Source organism: Anguilla rostrata, chromosome 3 (assembly GCF_018555375.3).
Source record: "Anguilla rostrata isolate EN2019 chromosome 3, ASM1855537v3, whole genome shotgun sequence".
In the NCBI taxonomy this organism is placed as follows: Eukaryota; Metazoa; Chordata; class Actinopteri; order Anguilliformes; family Anguillidae; genus Anguilla; species Anguilla rostrata.
Genome location: NC_057935.1, coordinates 52584651 through 52601726, shown reverse-complemented (window position 1 = coordinate 52601726; position 17076 = coordinate 52584651). Strand labels below are relative to the sequence as shown.

Genomic DNA, 17076 nt, shown 5'->3' with positions numbered 1-17076 from the left:
CTGTGCTTGTTTGTGTGAGTGCATGTGTATGTATGATCTCACACACCGCTGCAGCGGTCTCTGCCCCTCCCACGCTGCTCCCCTGCAGGTGCGGGGTGGGGGTGGTCCCCCCGGCTTTGGCGTACGAAGCGCCTGCGAGACGGCCCGAGGCACGGCGCCGACGGGCCCCGGTGCCCAGCGGGATGATGGGAAACGCGCAGGCCGCGGCGCAGCTGCCTCGGCGCGGACACGCCGGGACCCTGCGGAGAGCCGTCTCAGCTCTGCGCCCGCGAGCCAAACCGTACAGGCTGAGCGAGCTGCAGGGAGACAGTGTGACGCCTCACATTATCCATTCATCACCGCTGACTGCAAACATTCAGCTGTGACTTATGAGCTGTCCTCACAATGCACAGGTGGCCAATAACTTACACCGCAGAGAATTAGAGAACAGAGAGAAACAGTATTTGCGATAGCCGATGGAGCCAGGGCTACATTCACAGCGATTCTAATCTGGATTATTTTCAGGAGAAAATAAAAAAAGGTCTTTTTTTATTTTTTAGAAATGACAAAGGGCTATTTGCTATTCCAGTGTACAAACAACCTGATCTCTTTATTAGCATTTGGCTCTCCTTATTAGCATGAAGTCAATATGTCGGATACTCCACAGTGTAGGCTGGGGATTTCAAACTCAAATCCGGCGAGGCCGCAGTGTCCGCTGCTTTTCGAAGCGTTTCGGGGCTTAAGCGCTTAACTTGAGCCATTGATTGGTTAAAGAGACCATGCATCTTGTTCCCGGGGCCTAAATTGGCCGCTGATTGAAAGGAAATTGCAGAAAGCTGCAGACGCTGCAGCTGGCCGGGGCCGGGGTTCGAGACGGCCGCGGCGGGCCGTGAGAGAGGACGTGCTCCTGTCTCCGAGCCAGGCTCCGCGCCGCAGAAGAGCTGGGATGAGCCGGAGCTCCCGGGCGGTGCTGCAGAGAGGGAGGAGGCAGCCTGAACGGCCGGGCCCTCCCACCGAGGTCAGCCCTGCTGAGGGGAGCGGCGCAGCTCTCCCACGAGCCCTGGAGAGTCCTGGAGAGCAGGTTGCCTGGAGGACCCGCACGTGCACTGACGCTAGGCTAGGCTAGACTAGGCGTCCCGAGGTCGGCAGCCGTTGACGTGTACGGTATCGGTCTGGGCTATACCGTACACCAGGGAGGGAGGGGGGGGGGGGTCGCGCTTATCTGGAACAGTTGACAGGTAAAAACGGGTGAGGGAGAAAATCCGGTCAGACCGCTCTGCTAGCGACTGGGAAACGTTCGTGGCGTGATTTGTCGCGAGTGAGAATTCACCCGCTGGCCGTTGAAGCCTGTGCTCGGGGGGCCGGGGGGTGTAGTGAATGGGGCACGGCAGCATTTCTGAAGGATGAAACTCGCATTCCGGTCATTCTGGTCAACGGCTGAATCGCTGCAGCGCACAGCAGAAACGGCTCCGCCCGCAACGTCCGCCAGGCACATCTGACTCACCCTCCTCCTCGAGTCATCCACTGCTGCCACTGCCATCAGCGGCATTAATGCGGCCGAAACGCTGAACTTCAGACTGCAGTCTACACTCGCTTCGCGAGATGACAAAAATAACTTGGCTAACCGATCTCTTGTCGAATTAATGGCCCTGACCCCCCAGACTGACACAAATTCTTTTTTTTTTTAAGGTATAAAAGATTAGCAGTGCATAATGCAGACATGTACTGTGTACATACGTTCTACAGAGGGACCTTGCCACTGTGATTACAAAGCAAAGTCACAGACTGTGATTCATTGTGACTGGCGGGAGAGCGAGAGGGGGAGTGAGGATGAGAGTGAGGACACTACTCACATTTACCATGAGTGTTTGTGTGTGTGTGTGCTATTGAAATTAACAGTTCAGAGAGGCAAACGCGTTCATAATGTAAAGCACTAACTTGTTCCTGTGAAAACAGGATGAGGACCGCTTGAAGCCCTCAGGGAGGAGCCATGTCAGTGTCGTGGAAAATGATTGGCTCGAGAGTGACGGCTTGTTTACACCTCAGCTATAGGAGGAAGTCTTTCTCCTGCTTTAAGGCCTGACCTGAATTAAGCACATGAATGACATTCATCACAACAACAAATACTCTAAATTTTCCACATAATTAAGCACTACTTCCTTACTGTTGTCAACCCCACATCCTGTCTGAGAAGAGATATGAAGCATGAGCTTTTGTGACCCGGCGACCCTTCAGAACGCGACGTTCAATAATTCAGCCGAGCAATCGGTGTGAAAATGAAAGAGAACTTGTGAAAGCGCGTAATAGTTTAACTCGCGACAGTAAATGGCTCATTATGAAGTCTGCAGGCAAACTCTCTTGTTCATAATTGACATTTAATTATGCATCATCTGATGACATCCATTTAGGCAGCCATAACAGAATGATAATGTCACATTGGAATTGTATTAATGCAAATAGGCTGGGCGTGGGGGGGGTGGGGGGGTGGGGGGGGGGGAAGTCTACCGTGGTAGCTCTGGGATCATTGCATCATTTCTACATTTTCAGCAGTGTTTTCAGACTGGTGTTTGTTTTCCCTTGTGCCAACATTGGCTAAGACTAATTAATTCAGGGGAACACTGCCGTTCAATGTCATGTCACCCTGCAAAGTGGACGGACAAGAGCAGCGTTATATAAAAATTCCATCAGTATGAAGATGCCCCTAAATATTAACTCAACAAACCAAAGGGCTCCGTTGAGTAAACATTATTACTTTGTATGGGATGCGCTGTAGCACGAAATGCAGTTTTCTGAGGGCACATTATCTCCACTCAAGCTGACACTCTCCAGGAAAGAAGCTCACCTTCGCTGTGCTTCCACCCCAATGGCTGATTTCCACTGGGTTATATAAAAGATGAAGTCGCATGACATAGCGTGCGATGTTCTCTCACAACGCCGCTTCCGCCCCCTATACGCAATTTCCCAGCTCGTTGAACCACTCGAGGATTTCAGCACCTACGTGGACCATGTCCCCGATCAAATTTGCTTGCCTTATGCGATTCTTGAACGTATGTGCGGCGATTGTGGAACGATGATCATAAACCGTTCGTCATAGGCAAACTTTACTTTGGTACTCAGCCGAGGCCTTGCAGCGGGCATCAGTAACTAGCAGGCAGGATAACCAGTGTTTTGTTTTAAAAGGTCGGCTATAACGAAAAAAAGAATACACTTGAATATTTTAAAGCCCCTGAGCTCTGATACAACTGGTCCCAATCCCCCAGATTGCATCTTTTAAGTGATGCTTTTTAAGCAGAGTTAGCAGAAACAAAACGTTCCTAATGGCTGTGGAACGGGGTACGACAGCTCTCTCCGAGAGGCAGAATGGAGACTACAGACAGAGAAATGCAGATACACTATTTGTTTGCAGGTCCAATTATACCCCCCCCCCCTTCTGTACCCACTGGGCTTTGATGAAAGCTGACGGGCCTAAGTCAAAAGCGGGAACAGAGATACCAAACCCTCCCCGTCCATGACACGGTAGCTAATCATACCATTATTTTGATGAGTATTCCGGCTCTTTCCGAGGCGAAACTGAGCTGAGGGGGACCGCTGTGTACCGCAGGGCTCCACAGTAGCTTGTTATGGTTGGCCTCTGACATAGTTTGTGCCGAGCACTTCTGCTGCTCGCTCCGCTCTGAGGTTGCATAGGCACGCAATGACAAAGTCAGTCTAAATACAAACCCTGCCAGTTCAAACTGGAGTGTGTGCCCGAGAGGCACTCGAATCAAAGATGTATGTAAAAAGAAGGGGAGGCGGGGGAATTGGTGTGCAGTCAGAGATGATGAGAGTTGATGAAACAGGAAATGGGCCTACATCTGTCTTTTGCCTGTAATGTCATTTATAAAAGTCTTGCCCGTTGATACTGTGAGAGATTACACCCAGAATGTCCTGGCCGCGAATTCCATTTCACACCGTTAGGCATTCCGAAGAGACATGCATCCGACTGAAGGCAGAGGCACAGTTCAGACGAGAGCAACTGGACAATGACTGCCCTGTGACCTTCCCATTACAGTCAAGAGAAATTCTACACTGCCATCAAAATTACACAATCCCAAGCTATTAGCTGTTTTAAAGAACAGATCTCTGAGAAGCTGAAATTGACAACTTGTCGAGATGTTATAATACAGGAGCAAGGATGAAACAGATGTAGCAACACGGACTGGCAGGATTTCAAGGTCTATATTGAGTCATTACTGCGTCCATTAGTGACCTGTAGTTAAATATCAAGTAAGGCTTGTTTAAGGATGCGGTTAGCGGACACTTCAAGAAAGTTACAGGAAACAAGAGTACAGAGTATATTATTTAAAGATCAGAGAATTTATCAAACTAATAGACTAATCAGACCAATCTTAAAAGAAGGAGTTTTGTAAACCTGCCAGTCAAAAGGCAAACGCCTTGGCTGGGGAAACGGTTAGATCAAAGGCAGGTCCTAATGTATCAGATTCACTCACTCCAGGCAAGCAAACAAAATACGGCTAAAGGGTCGTACAATGCCTTGTTTTGTTACACAGGAAACCTGAATTATTTGGTCCGCTAGAGCAACGCTAAGGATTGCCATTCATCTCTCCCATCATGTTTGAATATCCTCACCCTCTCTGGACGGGATCAACACACGTTCTCACAAATTTTATCAACAATCAAGCACATGTTCTTCATTGCATCCAGGAGTTAACCCGGGGGCAACCCCATCAAAATCATCAACAAAGCACCTAACCGCAGCCCTAAACACAACACAGTTGACAACGAAACACTGGCACTCGTAGCAGCAGCTGAAATCGGAAAAAGCAAGCAAGTTATGCATGTTCTGTTTCAAGAGTTTTTATCATTACGCTTGCATTTAATGGGCCTAATGGAATCAGCACTCGTTTGATATCTGTTTACTCCAAGAACTAGCCCAGTTATTCACCTAACCGCGAATTTAAAAGCAAATAATAACAACAGCAAAAATAATAAACAAATAACTAAAGTTAAGGTTATTTGTAACAATGTCCATACTATTCGGTAACATATGTGCTGACAGCTGCTGTCTGTTTGAGGCTCTACAGAAAACGCAGTTGGCAGTTTTACAGACGCAGGTCTGTAATTCATATTGTTAGAAATACAGAAATAATATTTAAGCGACAGTAGCCTAGTACTACTTCCACTAAAACGCGTCTTAAGATCGAAAACTACAGCCTACATGCTAATAACGCATACAGAAAAGCGCAAATGTTAGCTATTAACAATGTGATTCGCATCTTAAAATATAGCCTATATTCAAATAAATACCAAATTAAAAATAAAAAAATCACGGCGCGGTATTACATAAATTGATTTGGAACATTTTGTTTCCAGAAATAGCGCCCGAAACCTCAGCATACGAATGTCATAACGTTTTACATATCAGGAGAGGAATAAAGAACATGATGCCGATGGGATACGGCGTTTCATTCTTGCTTTAGCCAAATCAAACAATTGCTTTGAGAATGAGCAAGGCTACACTGTATCGAAACCACTGGCAACATAAATCTGATGGGGTCCGCACGTTAAAGAGAAAAATAAGATTATACTCCACTGTTACCATCGTCAGAATCCAGCAGTCACACCGACTTGCAAAATGATCGTTGTATTACATGTATCAAACAAAGTTCAACGCTTTCCAAACTCAAGACGCCGCCATCAGGTAGGTTAATTTGACATCGTTTTCAACGGTTCCATGCCTGCTCCGAAGAAACCGTATATCCACATTGTTCGGGAGGAACTGAATTCCCACATTAAGGAGTACAGTGCTGGGTAACGCTGTTATTTAAACGTCTCGGGGTTTGCTTGCTAAATCCTCGGACTCGCTTTTTCACCCCTGAAAAGTGTTGACATACTGCAATGAACCAGAGACCCAAAAACCGAGACACTGAGGGGAGGGGTTAGAGTTACCTACCAGCTTTATTTGCCGAACATTCTTTTCTTCTGTCATCTTGAAAGCACGCAAGAAAAACGAAGTGAAGAAGAAAACACCGAACCCAGACCCGAAAGAAACGGGAAACCTAAATTGCGCTGTCGTGAGCAGGTAGCCCGACCAACTGGCAGCGCTAACCTCGGCGGCGACACAGCAAAGGCTGGGAGCTTGAATATGCAACTTGGAAAAAATGAGCGAGAGAGAAGGCAGACAATCGCAGGAAGCCGGCTCCTCCCACCCATACAAAGCGAAAAGCACAGCCGACAGATTCGCATGCACATAACCTGCCTATGCAAGAGACAGTAAGGACACAAACCGCGCTTACCTCCTTCGCCTCCCCATCAAGGAAAATGTCAAGAGTTTGAGTTGACAGTCATTACTAAGCACATATACCCCCTTGCGTATTTTGGTACAGTTGCTTTAAAAAAAAACAAAAAAAAAAACAACAAAACAAAACACGCACATAGAGAGACAGAGTGCGCGAGAGAGAGAGATTATTGAAGTGAAATACTATATTAGACAATATGATTAAAGGCATACATATTCCAATAATCGATTGAATGCTTCATAGGATATTAAGAGTTTATGAATAGCATTATCTGCTATGCTTGAGACTTCCACATTTAAGGTGCTGAATCACATTGGTCAGGACCAATAACCCTTGGCTGAGAGCATGAACTGAGACACACATTACAGTGCACAGACCTGTCAGACTTTAAATGATAGGGTCGGCAGACGGAGCCCTTAGAGGTCACAATGATGCCATTCCCATGATGTGTAATTATGTACAGGGCTGCCGGGTGAAATTCCTGGCCTGTGACAATAACATGTACAAGTTCATGGACCTATATATATATATATGACCATGTCAAGAAGGTTTCACTTAAACAACTTACTACTTCTTGGACTATCTAAAAGATAGGTGTCAGAATTATGTCAAAATGATCATCCCCCCCAAATTTATAATGAATATTATACTATTGTTTTCCCACAAAAAAATTATAGCCATTTTTCCTCATCTTTATCAAAGGTGCCAATAGGTTTAGAGGTGACTATGTATACACACAGGTGACAAATTAAAGGAAAAACCTGAATAAATGAGTGGAAAAGCATAAAAAATGCAGATGCTTTCATACAGGTGATACAATTAAACAATTAACATCCTATCATGCTCTGCGGCTTGTATAAAAGTGCTGAGCAGACCCAGTTGACCTCGATTTTGGATCAAGATGGCAAGAGGAAAAGATCCAAATGACTTTATAAGAGGGTTCATGATTGGGGCACGGATGGCAGGAGCTTCAGTCACAAAGACTGTTCAACTGGCTAGTGTTTCAATAGGAACAGTGACTTGAAGTGACATCTGCATGTAGATCTATGGCAAAGACATCAGTAAACAGGAGCGGAAATTGTGGTTGAAAGTGCACATTCGATGACCATGATGCTTGTGCATTAGTGCGATATGTAAGAAATAACAGAAGAGGAACTCATCTTCAGGTGACTGAGAATGTCAATGCAGGACTTGATCAGATTGTGTCAGCAACAACAGTCCATCGACAACTACAGAGAGATAGTATAGTAGGGTTGCAGTGCATAAACCTCTTATTACAAAGATGAATGCACATTTGAGAGTTCAGTGGTGCAAAAAGCAAAGGCACTGGTCTACAGAGATGTGGGGAAAAAGTGGTATGGTCAGATGAGTCATCTTCACCATATTCTTGACAAGTAGGAACAGAGGAACAAAGGGAACAGTACAGGCCTGAATGCTTGACCCAACAGTGGGGAGGGGGGGCATTTTTATGCTGTGGGGGAATTTTCCTGGCATGATTTCAGTCAACTTGTCCCATTAGAGGAAAGGTCACTGCAAATCAATACAAAGTTATTTTATCCTATGATGAAACATTTCTATCTTGATGGGAGTGGTCTCTTTCAGGATGACAATACCTCCATCAACAGGGCATGAGGGGTCACTGGATGGTTTGATGAGTATGCAAATGATGTGAATCATATGCTATGGCCTTCGTAGTGACCCGATCGCAACCAAATTGAACACCTATGGGAGATTTTAGACTGACGTGTTAGAAAGCATTCTCCACCACCATCGTCAAAACACCAAATGAGGGAATATCTTTTGAAAGAATGGTGTTCCATCCCTCCAACAGAGTTCCAGAGACTTTAAGAATCTATGCCAATGCACATTGGAGCTGTTCTGGCAGCCCGTGGTGCCCCAACACACCATATGTATATATATATACCTGAATGAATTGTTTAAGCAGAAGAAGGGGCAGAAGAGTGGGGAAATGGACTTTATTAGTAGACAGAATGCATCCCTGGGGACAGCCAGCTGGGCGGGAACGGCTTCTGCCCTCATTATGCAAGCGATGATCGATTCATATCTAGATTGTTTCTGGACCGCCTTCAGCGAAGATCAAATGAGAATTAAAACAGTAGGGGAAAATGTGAATATTAATATACCTGAGTGAAGCCTGGAATTCATAATCTAAAAAGGGGTGCGACTAATCTAAATATTGTGAGTCATTAAGGCACATCATCAAAAACTCAGGCTCAAGCTGCTTCAGTCAAATTGATTATAATTCCAATAATATATTCATCTAAAAAGAGTAATTATGTAAAACAACTGTCTCGTCAGTTTACTAATGGAATTTATACTGTATGATACCCATTTGTGAAGGTTACATGGGAAAGCTCACTATGCTGAAGGTGACCATGAAAAGACAAGATTTTTAAGAAAAAGCCAAATTCACTCTTCGCTAAGAAGGAACTTCAAAACATATCTTTCTGCTAATTCAAAGGCACACGGAAAAGGTACTGAACATTACAACTTTATCACAACTTATCCAGAATGCTGCTGCCCGACTAGGTCTTCAACCTACCTCACATGTCACTCCCCTGCTGAGGTCATTCCACAGACCCTGGCCTACACTGCAGCTGACAGGACAACCCCTACCTACCTACAGGACATTATTGAGCCCTCCATGCCAGTTTGTCCACTCCGCTCTGCTGCAGCGTGGCGACTTGCACTCCCCGCCATCCGGGTGAATGGTTCTAACTCATCCCTACCACGGAGCTTCTCCACCCTAGCTCCCCAGTGGTGGAACAAACTCCCCATTTCTCTACGAACCATTTCTCTTCCCATATTCCGTCGTGGTCTGAAGACGCATCTCAGATTGTGCCTGGACAAACTAGCACTACTCTGCAGGGCACTCTCAATCTAGGATCACTGCCATCACTTGTATCCTTCTATCTTGTTCCTCTAGCACTTTCATGTTACTCTTGTATCTCCATCCAGCACTTATATTGTACTTGTGTCGTTATCATGATAGTTTGACTTGCCATAACTTTCTTACCAAGCCTATGCTTACTGTGTGAACTGGACTTGATGTCTATGGCTATGGACAGCTGTTGCACAATCAGTATTGTACTTTATTAGACCTGTGTTATGTAGTTATTCCAGTGACCTTCAGTATGCACTTATTGTACGTCACTTTGGATAAAAGCATCTGCCAAATAAATGTAATGCAACGTAATGTAATAAACATTACGCCTTGACGTCCATCAATAAATGACAACATTACAAGCGGCATGATGTAATTGGAAATGAAGCAACAAGCCACTAAAATGAACTGCCCAAACGGTTCACTTTTGAAGTGAATTAAACAATTACCATTCAAAGTAGAACTGAATCAGTACTAAGATAATAGAAAATATTATTAAACATTACAACAAAAAATACAATAATTCATGCATAGACATCATGAATAGAGTTATTTATACACTGTATGGATACTGAAATTTTAAAATATTAACGTAATATAATTACAAAGGATTAACATATATTTCTGAATTCTAAAGATTGGAGTTCTCTATCATTTGCCCTCTGAAAAATACAATTTTATTATTACTAATAAATAATGAATTGTTAATTAATATTATTATTTCATTACAATGTGAGCATTTGTCAGAGGGCACGTTTACAAGATAACTACAATTGCCTGTGTGATTATTCCAATACATTTGAAATGGGGACAAACCACAGCACCATGTATATGACTTGAGAGTACAAAGTCAAATGTAATGCTTGCATCATGAAGGTTGACTATTCTACAGGAGTACACTGACAATATACTTCCTCTGAGATTTTCAATGCCCACCAACAAAAGAATACACAAGGCATTATACACGACTTATTTCTGCTATTGAAATCCCACTGAGCCATGAACATAAGACTTGATTAGATGTGAATCTTTATAATGGAAACATAAGCTATTTTCCGCTTTGCTTGAAGATAGAAATGAGATTTGATCTATGTGTTTTGCTGCGGAGGGTCAAATAAAAGACTCATCCATTGAGGTGAGTAGATGCTGAGGACCCAGGTGGATGGTTCATTTGCAGCGGCATCTGCACAAATTTTATTTTTACCGTGGTTATGCCTCGGAACATCCATTCATTAGCTTTTTAATTCAGTATAAAAACTTTTTAATTAGAACGTTTCTGCGCTTGTTTCCAACTTTCTTCTCTTGCGCACTTTGGCAAAGGTTGTTTGACTTGACGATAAATGCCAGCTTTTTAGCTTAAAATGGATCTCATCAGCAAATCTTTCATGAGCCCGACCATCTTTCTGGAGTGTTCTCTTCCTGCTTTTTAGGTCTTCTGTTTGGTGATAAGGGGTTTCCTTACACAACTTTCCCCCTCATCATATTCTATATACATTTTATTGTTTCTTGCCATTCAGATGTGCAAAACATATTTGTCAAATGGCTAATAGCTAGGGGTTTTAAATTATTTGATAACCCTGTAGAGTTTCCAACAACAGTTATATGGCAATTTGGTACATAATCACAAACTATTAGAAATAAAAGCACACTGGAAATGTTCCACAAGTGCTCCACATTTAATATAATGCATTCTAATGTATTTTTTTTTTATTCATAAGGACACACATTTATTGTGTTTTACTAAAGATTCATGCAATGGAAAACAGTTTATTCCAGTGAAATACACATCTTGGAAAATAACAGTGTAAAAGTGTATTCCATTTCACTTTTATAGCTTTACCATAATGAGTAGGAACACCAGTTTATCTAGGCCAGTCTTCTCACCCGCAATTCAGTCATCCCACAGCAAGAGGTCAACAGAGCCTCCTTGTCAGTCAAACATCAAATTACCCCTTCACAGTAATGAAGGGCAATAATTAAGCACAGATAATGACTGACAGAAATGTTCCCACACTGTCATCTGCTGCTCAACTGCAGATGTATAGATGACATTTTTATTCATATCTTCCCCTTCATAATAAATGTAGTAGACAAGTAGGTCTACACATAAAAGTGCAACTGTCAACTATGTCTTTGAATGTTTTTTTTTTTATGCAATGGGTATTTCTTAATTCGACTGTGTCGAACTGTTGCGGCAGTTTTTTTCTGCTATTTGAAGTTATTGTATATTTTATGCATTCTTAAACCCATAGTTCATGAAAGCTTTGCGAGTCATTCTTTATACAGAAAATGTTTCTGCCTATCACTTACGTACGCCAAAATGTACCAAATACAGCCGCCATTTGAGTTTCCATTCTGGGAGCTAGATTCCAGCGAGATCTCACTCGGTTAATTATTTTGTTATATTACCATAATGCTCTTCTAATGTTTTCCGTATCAAATTCAAGGGCTTACAACAACCATGAGAAGATATTCCCTTTTGAAGACATTTCAAAGCAGTCAGTTGTTGCTTTTTTTAGACTCAGGTACTTTGCCAGGGCCGTGGGAACCCTGACAGACACTGAAAAGAAGCATTTAAACAAATCAGCAAAACATGTTTCTTGATGAGCTGAGCCTATTCATAACTTAGACAGAATCTCCATTACAGTGACAAATAAAATTTGAAAACATTACAGTGTTCAATGAGGTTTCTTAAATGAGCTGCCCTTTCATTTTCACCCAGTTGTGCGGAAAATACAAAAGAGATTTAATATGTTAAGCAAGTTTTCTATTTTTATGATTAATGACATTTTCATAATTTATTTACTGCAAGTGGTCATTTCTTGCTATATCTCCTGGTTTATCAGTTGCATACCTAGGCCCTACAAATGCCCTACAAGACTGTGTATACGAACCCACTACTGAACACATCCCTTTAAACATGCAGACTAGAACCTACATCCAATTTTTATTTAATTGTTCTTGGAATGAGCTTTTCAAGAACATTTTAAAGCTGGCGAATCGACAGTAGATTGCATTTTCTTCCAAATATGAATCAACAGAGGACCCCCTTCAGTAGCAACCGTACCATATGCAGCGAAACAACAGAAAGCTTTGCACATCAAAGGTTTAACCAGATAATTATAATGCACTACCAAGCCCCTTTACTTAAAATAATTACAAAACAATCAATTCAATTTCACGCAAGCTGTTAGTATATTCATGAAACAATGTATAACATCAGAATTGAGAGAAGTGACTTGAATGCTAATGGTTAATATAATTTTGAGTTGGCCAATTCAAGGAATCACATGACCTGGCAAGATCAGTACACAGACTTAAGCTTCAATATATTATTATGGCCCAACGCGTCTGTTTACTCCTGTTCACTAACAACCCAGTGCATCATTCTTTATCAAATAATAGAAAATGCTTGATCACACACTCATCAGATTTGATTTATGAGCTACAAATATTAAAGATGTGAAAAGGATTATTTTATCAACCTCCATTATGTGGAAAAATAACCTCAACTTTAATTTAAAATTAACCTTGTGTGAGATGCTGAATGCTGTATTTAAAGGTCATCTATTCTTCCTGGTTGGGAAGAGTGCTCCCCCATGTGACTCTGAGAACACAGCACTTTGCTACAGCGCATTCCAGTCACAAGCCCTATGACATCACACTTAGGCCCCTTGGTGCTAGTGGGATTTGAAATACGGGAATTTCCACGCATGGGCCGGTGATGTCACCCTAAGCATCAATTCAGCACTGCCCTGTTATTTGAGGGAATGGAGGCGAGCCCTTTAAGTTCAAGGCTGGGAAACTCCAGAGCCAGAGGGGCAGAAACACGCGGGTCTCGCCCTACAATTAGCTACCGACGAACACCTGGAGCTCCGAGCGACTCTGAATTTTACTCCTTGTAAACACTTCCATTGAACAACATAAAAGAGGAGGAATGTGAAGCCGAAGACCTTTGCGGCCCATGGGGATGAATGCGACGCTGCCCCTGGTGGTACGGGGAAGGAAAGCCAGAAACCTCCATGGCAGTTTATGCCTATGGTTCTCACACTGGTGGTTGAGGCCACTGGTGGGTTGTGGGATTGGTTCAAGTGGTTCAACAAGACAATTTTAATGTGGCAAAATATTCACTATATAAAATATACTTTAGACTTCAGAGGTTGTACCAAATCAAATGAACCTGCCTATCATGCATACCTGCTACATGTGGACATGAAGTTGTTCGACATGTAAACTCTGAAATATGTAACTACATTTACAAGGTGGATCCCAGAAAATGAATTCACTCGGTAAAGAGTCAGTCGTGGGTTTGGACAGCTTGGGAACCATTGTGCCTGATCCTGGCACTCTACCCTGTAACACCTGGTTCATAAACTGCGTTTCTATAAGGGGGTGGAGGAATCAGCGCCGCGTGCGTCCTGTGATCTTCCTCACATATGGATAGGCTGTCCTGTGCGTCCTGTGATCTTGCTCACATGTGGACAGGCTGTCCTGTGCGTTGTGATCTTCCTCACATGTGGACAGGCTGTCCTGTGCGTCCTGTGATCTTCCTCTCATGTGGACAGGCTGTCCTGTGCGTCCTGTGATCTTCCTCACATGTGGATAGGCTGTCCTGTGCGTCCTGTGATCTTGCTCACATGTGGATAGGCTGTCCTGTGCGTCCTGTGATCCTGCTCTCATGTGGATAGGCTGTCCTGTGCGTCCTGTGATCTTGCTCTCATGTGGATAGGCTGCTGCAGTGGGCGCAGCTTAGCGAGCGGGAGACGTCCACGGGATTAATGAACGCGAGCGGGTCTGCGCCGAGCCTGCGCGGCGCTGATTAAGAAAGGGAAAAAAAAATCCCCGGGTCGTCAGCGGAGGCGTGAGATGCGGGGAGCCGCCAGCGCCTCCTTCCTGGGCCCCTCCCCTCCCCTCCCCTTCCCTTCTCTTCTGCGCACAGCTGCGCGGGACCCCGCTGGGAGCCCTTTTTAAAGAGTGCACCTGGGAGGGCGGGTACCTGGGGCAGCGCGACACGAAGCGCCCGCCGATGAAAGAGCCCGTATCTCTCCCCCCCCCGCTCCATCACCCTGCCTGCATTGTGCTGTCATGTCAAAAACAAACAGCTCTATCCCACATAAAAGCAGCGCTCTGATCTATTCAGAGCCTGTGTGTGTGTGTGTGTGTATGTGAGAGAGAGCCTGTGTGTGTGTGTGTGCCTGAGTGAGTGTGTGTGCATGCACGTGTGTATGCATGTGTGTGTGCGTGAGTGTGTGTGTATGACAGCGCGCATGCACATTGGCACTGGTGTGGAAATGCAGAAACATCTCTTAAAGGATTATTTCTGCTGCGTCCAGCTGGCTGCCTGGGGCGAATGACACGTGGGCGAGACCCTGCCGTGCTCTCAACGCCGCCGAGAATGTTCTAGCGCGTCTCCGAGCGCGGGGCGTGTCACAGGGGCCGCCGTCGCCGCGTTCCGGGAGCCCACAACGGACACGCTCGTTCACTTCCAGTCAAAAGCCCCCGCGTCCTCCGACACGCCCGAGCGTTAAGCACGCCTGGTGCTCAGAGCGCCTGGATCACTCGCGGAGACCGAGCTCTCCCCGCGCGTTGACAGCTTCCGATTAGCGCTTCGCTAGACAAAAGCGCGGTGACAGAATGGGGGTACGTTTCGGGGACGGCGGGGAAAACGACTTTTTCCCGTCTCCTCGGGGACGGCCGCGAGCCTCGACGCGAGAGGCGCTCGCGCAGAAGGGTCTCCGTCGACGCCTCGGCCCGGAGACACTCTGAAACGCCGCGGCTCCCCCGTCGCTCGGACCACCCGGAATTTGGGACAGGCAGCAGATGTGGCGGGGCGGTGTAATCACACACCCAATAGGATTTCTGTGGTAATCGCATTAAAGCAAGGGGACCCGATCCGAGGCGGAGTAAACATGGGAGCGGCGGTTTATGAAAGTTTCAGCTGTTTATCCTTAGAGGTCAATACATTACTCTGGTGCAATATATGAGTTGGGGAGACTTAGAAATTTCATTACAACATTTAGTTCCTTAGCAGTAGTCCTTTTCACGGTGAAATTAAATGGCTTATATTTTGTAAAACATCCATATGCACGTACACTCTAGGCTAGGTTCAAAGACCTAAGGTATAATGGGGGTGGCCATTCAGGGAACTGAACTGAAGAACCAGTGGTTATTAGCCCAGCTGCACAGTCACTAGGCCACCCTGCCACCCAGAACTCAGGCTGCACTTCTCCCCCAGCCTAAGCTGAGATCAATAGCTTGACGTATTAGCATTTCAGAAAAGTTTCTGTCCCTGTAAGTTAGCTCTTGTGAACTGAGACGGCGGCCATTCTCTAGTTCTCCCTCCCCACATGAACACACAGAAGAGTTCAACAGAGGGAAATATCTTTTGGGTTCAGGCAGCCAGTTTAGCTGAAACACAAACCCAAGCACCGGGACATAATCGGGCCTTTTCTGCACCCCCCCCGTCACATTAATCACGTAGTAATTAGCTGTCAATCGCATGTGAGCTAAGCATTTGTCCCTTGGCCTATCGATGTGTCGAGGCTCTGAGCTGTCAAAGGGCAACTCCTAATTCAGTGTTAAGAGTTGCTGGTCTCCCCCCCAAGTACTTACTAAGACAGGAAGCCGTCTGAACTGATAGCAAATCGATCCTGCTAATAGCTTACTCATCTGCAAAGATGGCACTCGTGCATGTAATGAGACTGCCCTGCAGTCAAAATGGAAAGTTATCAGATTACTACGGTGGAGGTTTTAGGTTATAGTGGACGTATAGTCAATGTGCAATGATGGTAAAGCAAATACACATATGTGAATAAAGTAAATCTCTTTATTTCACAAATCCAGTATGTCCTCTGCACAGGAGATATACACAGAAGTTTAATGAGCAACCTTCTAATTAGGCATAAAACAATTTTCAAATATTTAATGATGTTATGAATTACTGTTGATGTAATGTTAGATTATAAAGATCAATAGTAATCATTATGTCATGATGTCTATCTATTTAAAGAAATGATATGCCTGCAGGAAGGATTGGTATTTTGAATAACATCTCTGCCCAGAGCTGTGGACATCATCTTAGCTCACCACAGCAGTCTTTTCAAAGAGATTTGTGTAATGCTGCAGAAAAGTTTTAGACTTTGTCAGCATAAAGCCAGCATACTACAACATACACTCAGCACTCAAAACATACTATTATAACACCGGATAATTTTTCTTTACGTTAGATATTAACACAAAAAAATGATTTATTTGGACAGTTTCAGAGTCTGAAGGTGTAAAGCACAGACATTATTGACCTGAAGGATACTTCAATACTGCCTGTATTTCCACCGGGTAAAATCATTTTATCCAGTTTGACCGCCACACAAAAGAAGAAATACCTATTTCTGTCTCAGAGTGCTCCTAGCACTTTCTGAAATGGATGAGCCTTCTGAACAAAATAATGGATTCTGTCATCGTGCACCACGCATATGGAGTGCAATTTGAAGCACAAATATTAAACTACACTGATATGACAAATTTAAACAGAAAATGTCAGCTTACTTATTGTGGCCTGCATTCATACCCCACGCATAGTTAGATTGTAAATATTGTTTAAGTACCACGTACGAAGGCCTGAAGCTAAATGTTTTTTTTTAAAGCCCAGCTGATCATACTTTCTTTCACAATGACTCCCCTGTAAGCGAGGCTCCGCTCCATATTTTTGAGCTTTAATCCCCTTTTTAAAGAGGTGCTGTGATCAAATATACAGAGAGGTAATTACCTCCTGCTTCTCAGCTGGTGCAGCTCTCTGGGGGCCACTAAAAGATGTTCCATTGACCTTGGATGCGCGCCGCTCCTCTTTAGCTCAACTCCACCGATATCACACGGCGAGTGTGTGCGCGTGAAAGA

At 44.3% G+C, this 17076-nt stretch overlaps 1 protein-coding gene across 8 annotated transcripts in view; it reads right to left on the bottom strand.

Annotated features, from left to right (window-relative positions):
• mid2 (midline 2) overlaps positions 1-17076 on the bottom strand; it is a 155699-nt gene that overhangs the window by 73409 nt on the left and 65214 nt on the right. The window contains exon 1 of one of the 8 annotated variants that reach the window (XM_064328165.1): positions 5933-6154. The exons of 5 other annotated variants lie outside the window; for them this stretch is intronic. The gene's annotated coding sequence lies outside the window, so the exon portion shown is untranslated. Of the gene's footprint in view, positions 1-5578; positions 5882-5932; positions 6155-17076 lie in introns of those variants that run through there. 2 more of the 8 variants (XM_064328161.1, XM_064328162.1) reach the window with 2 other exon arrangements.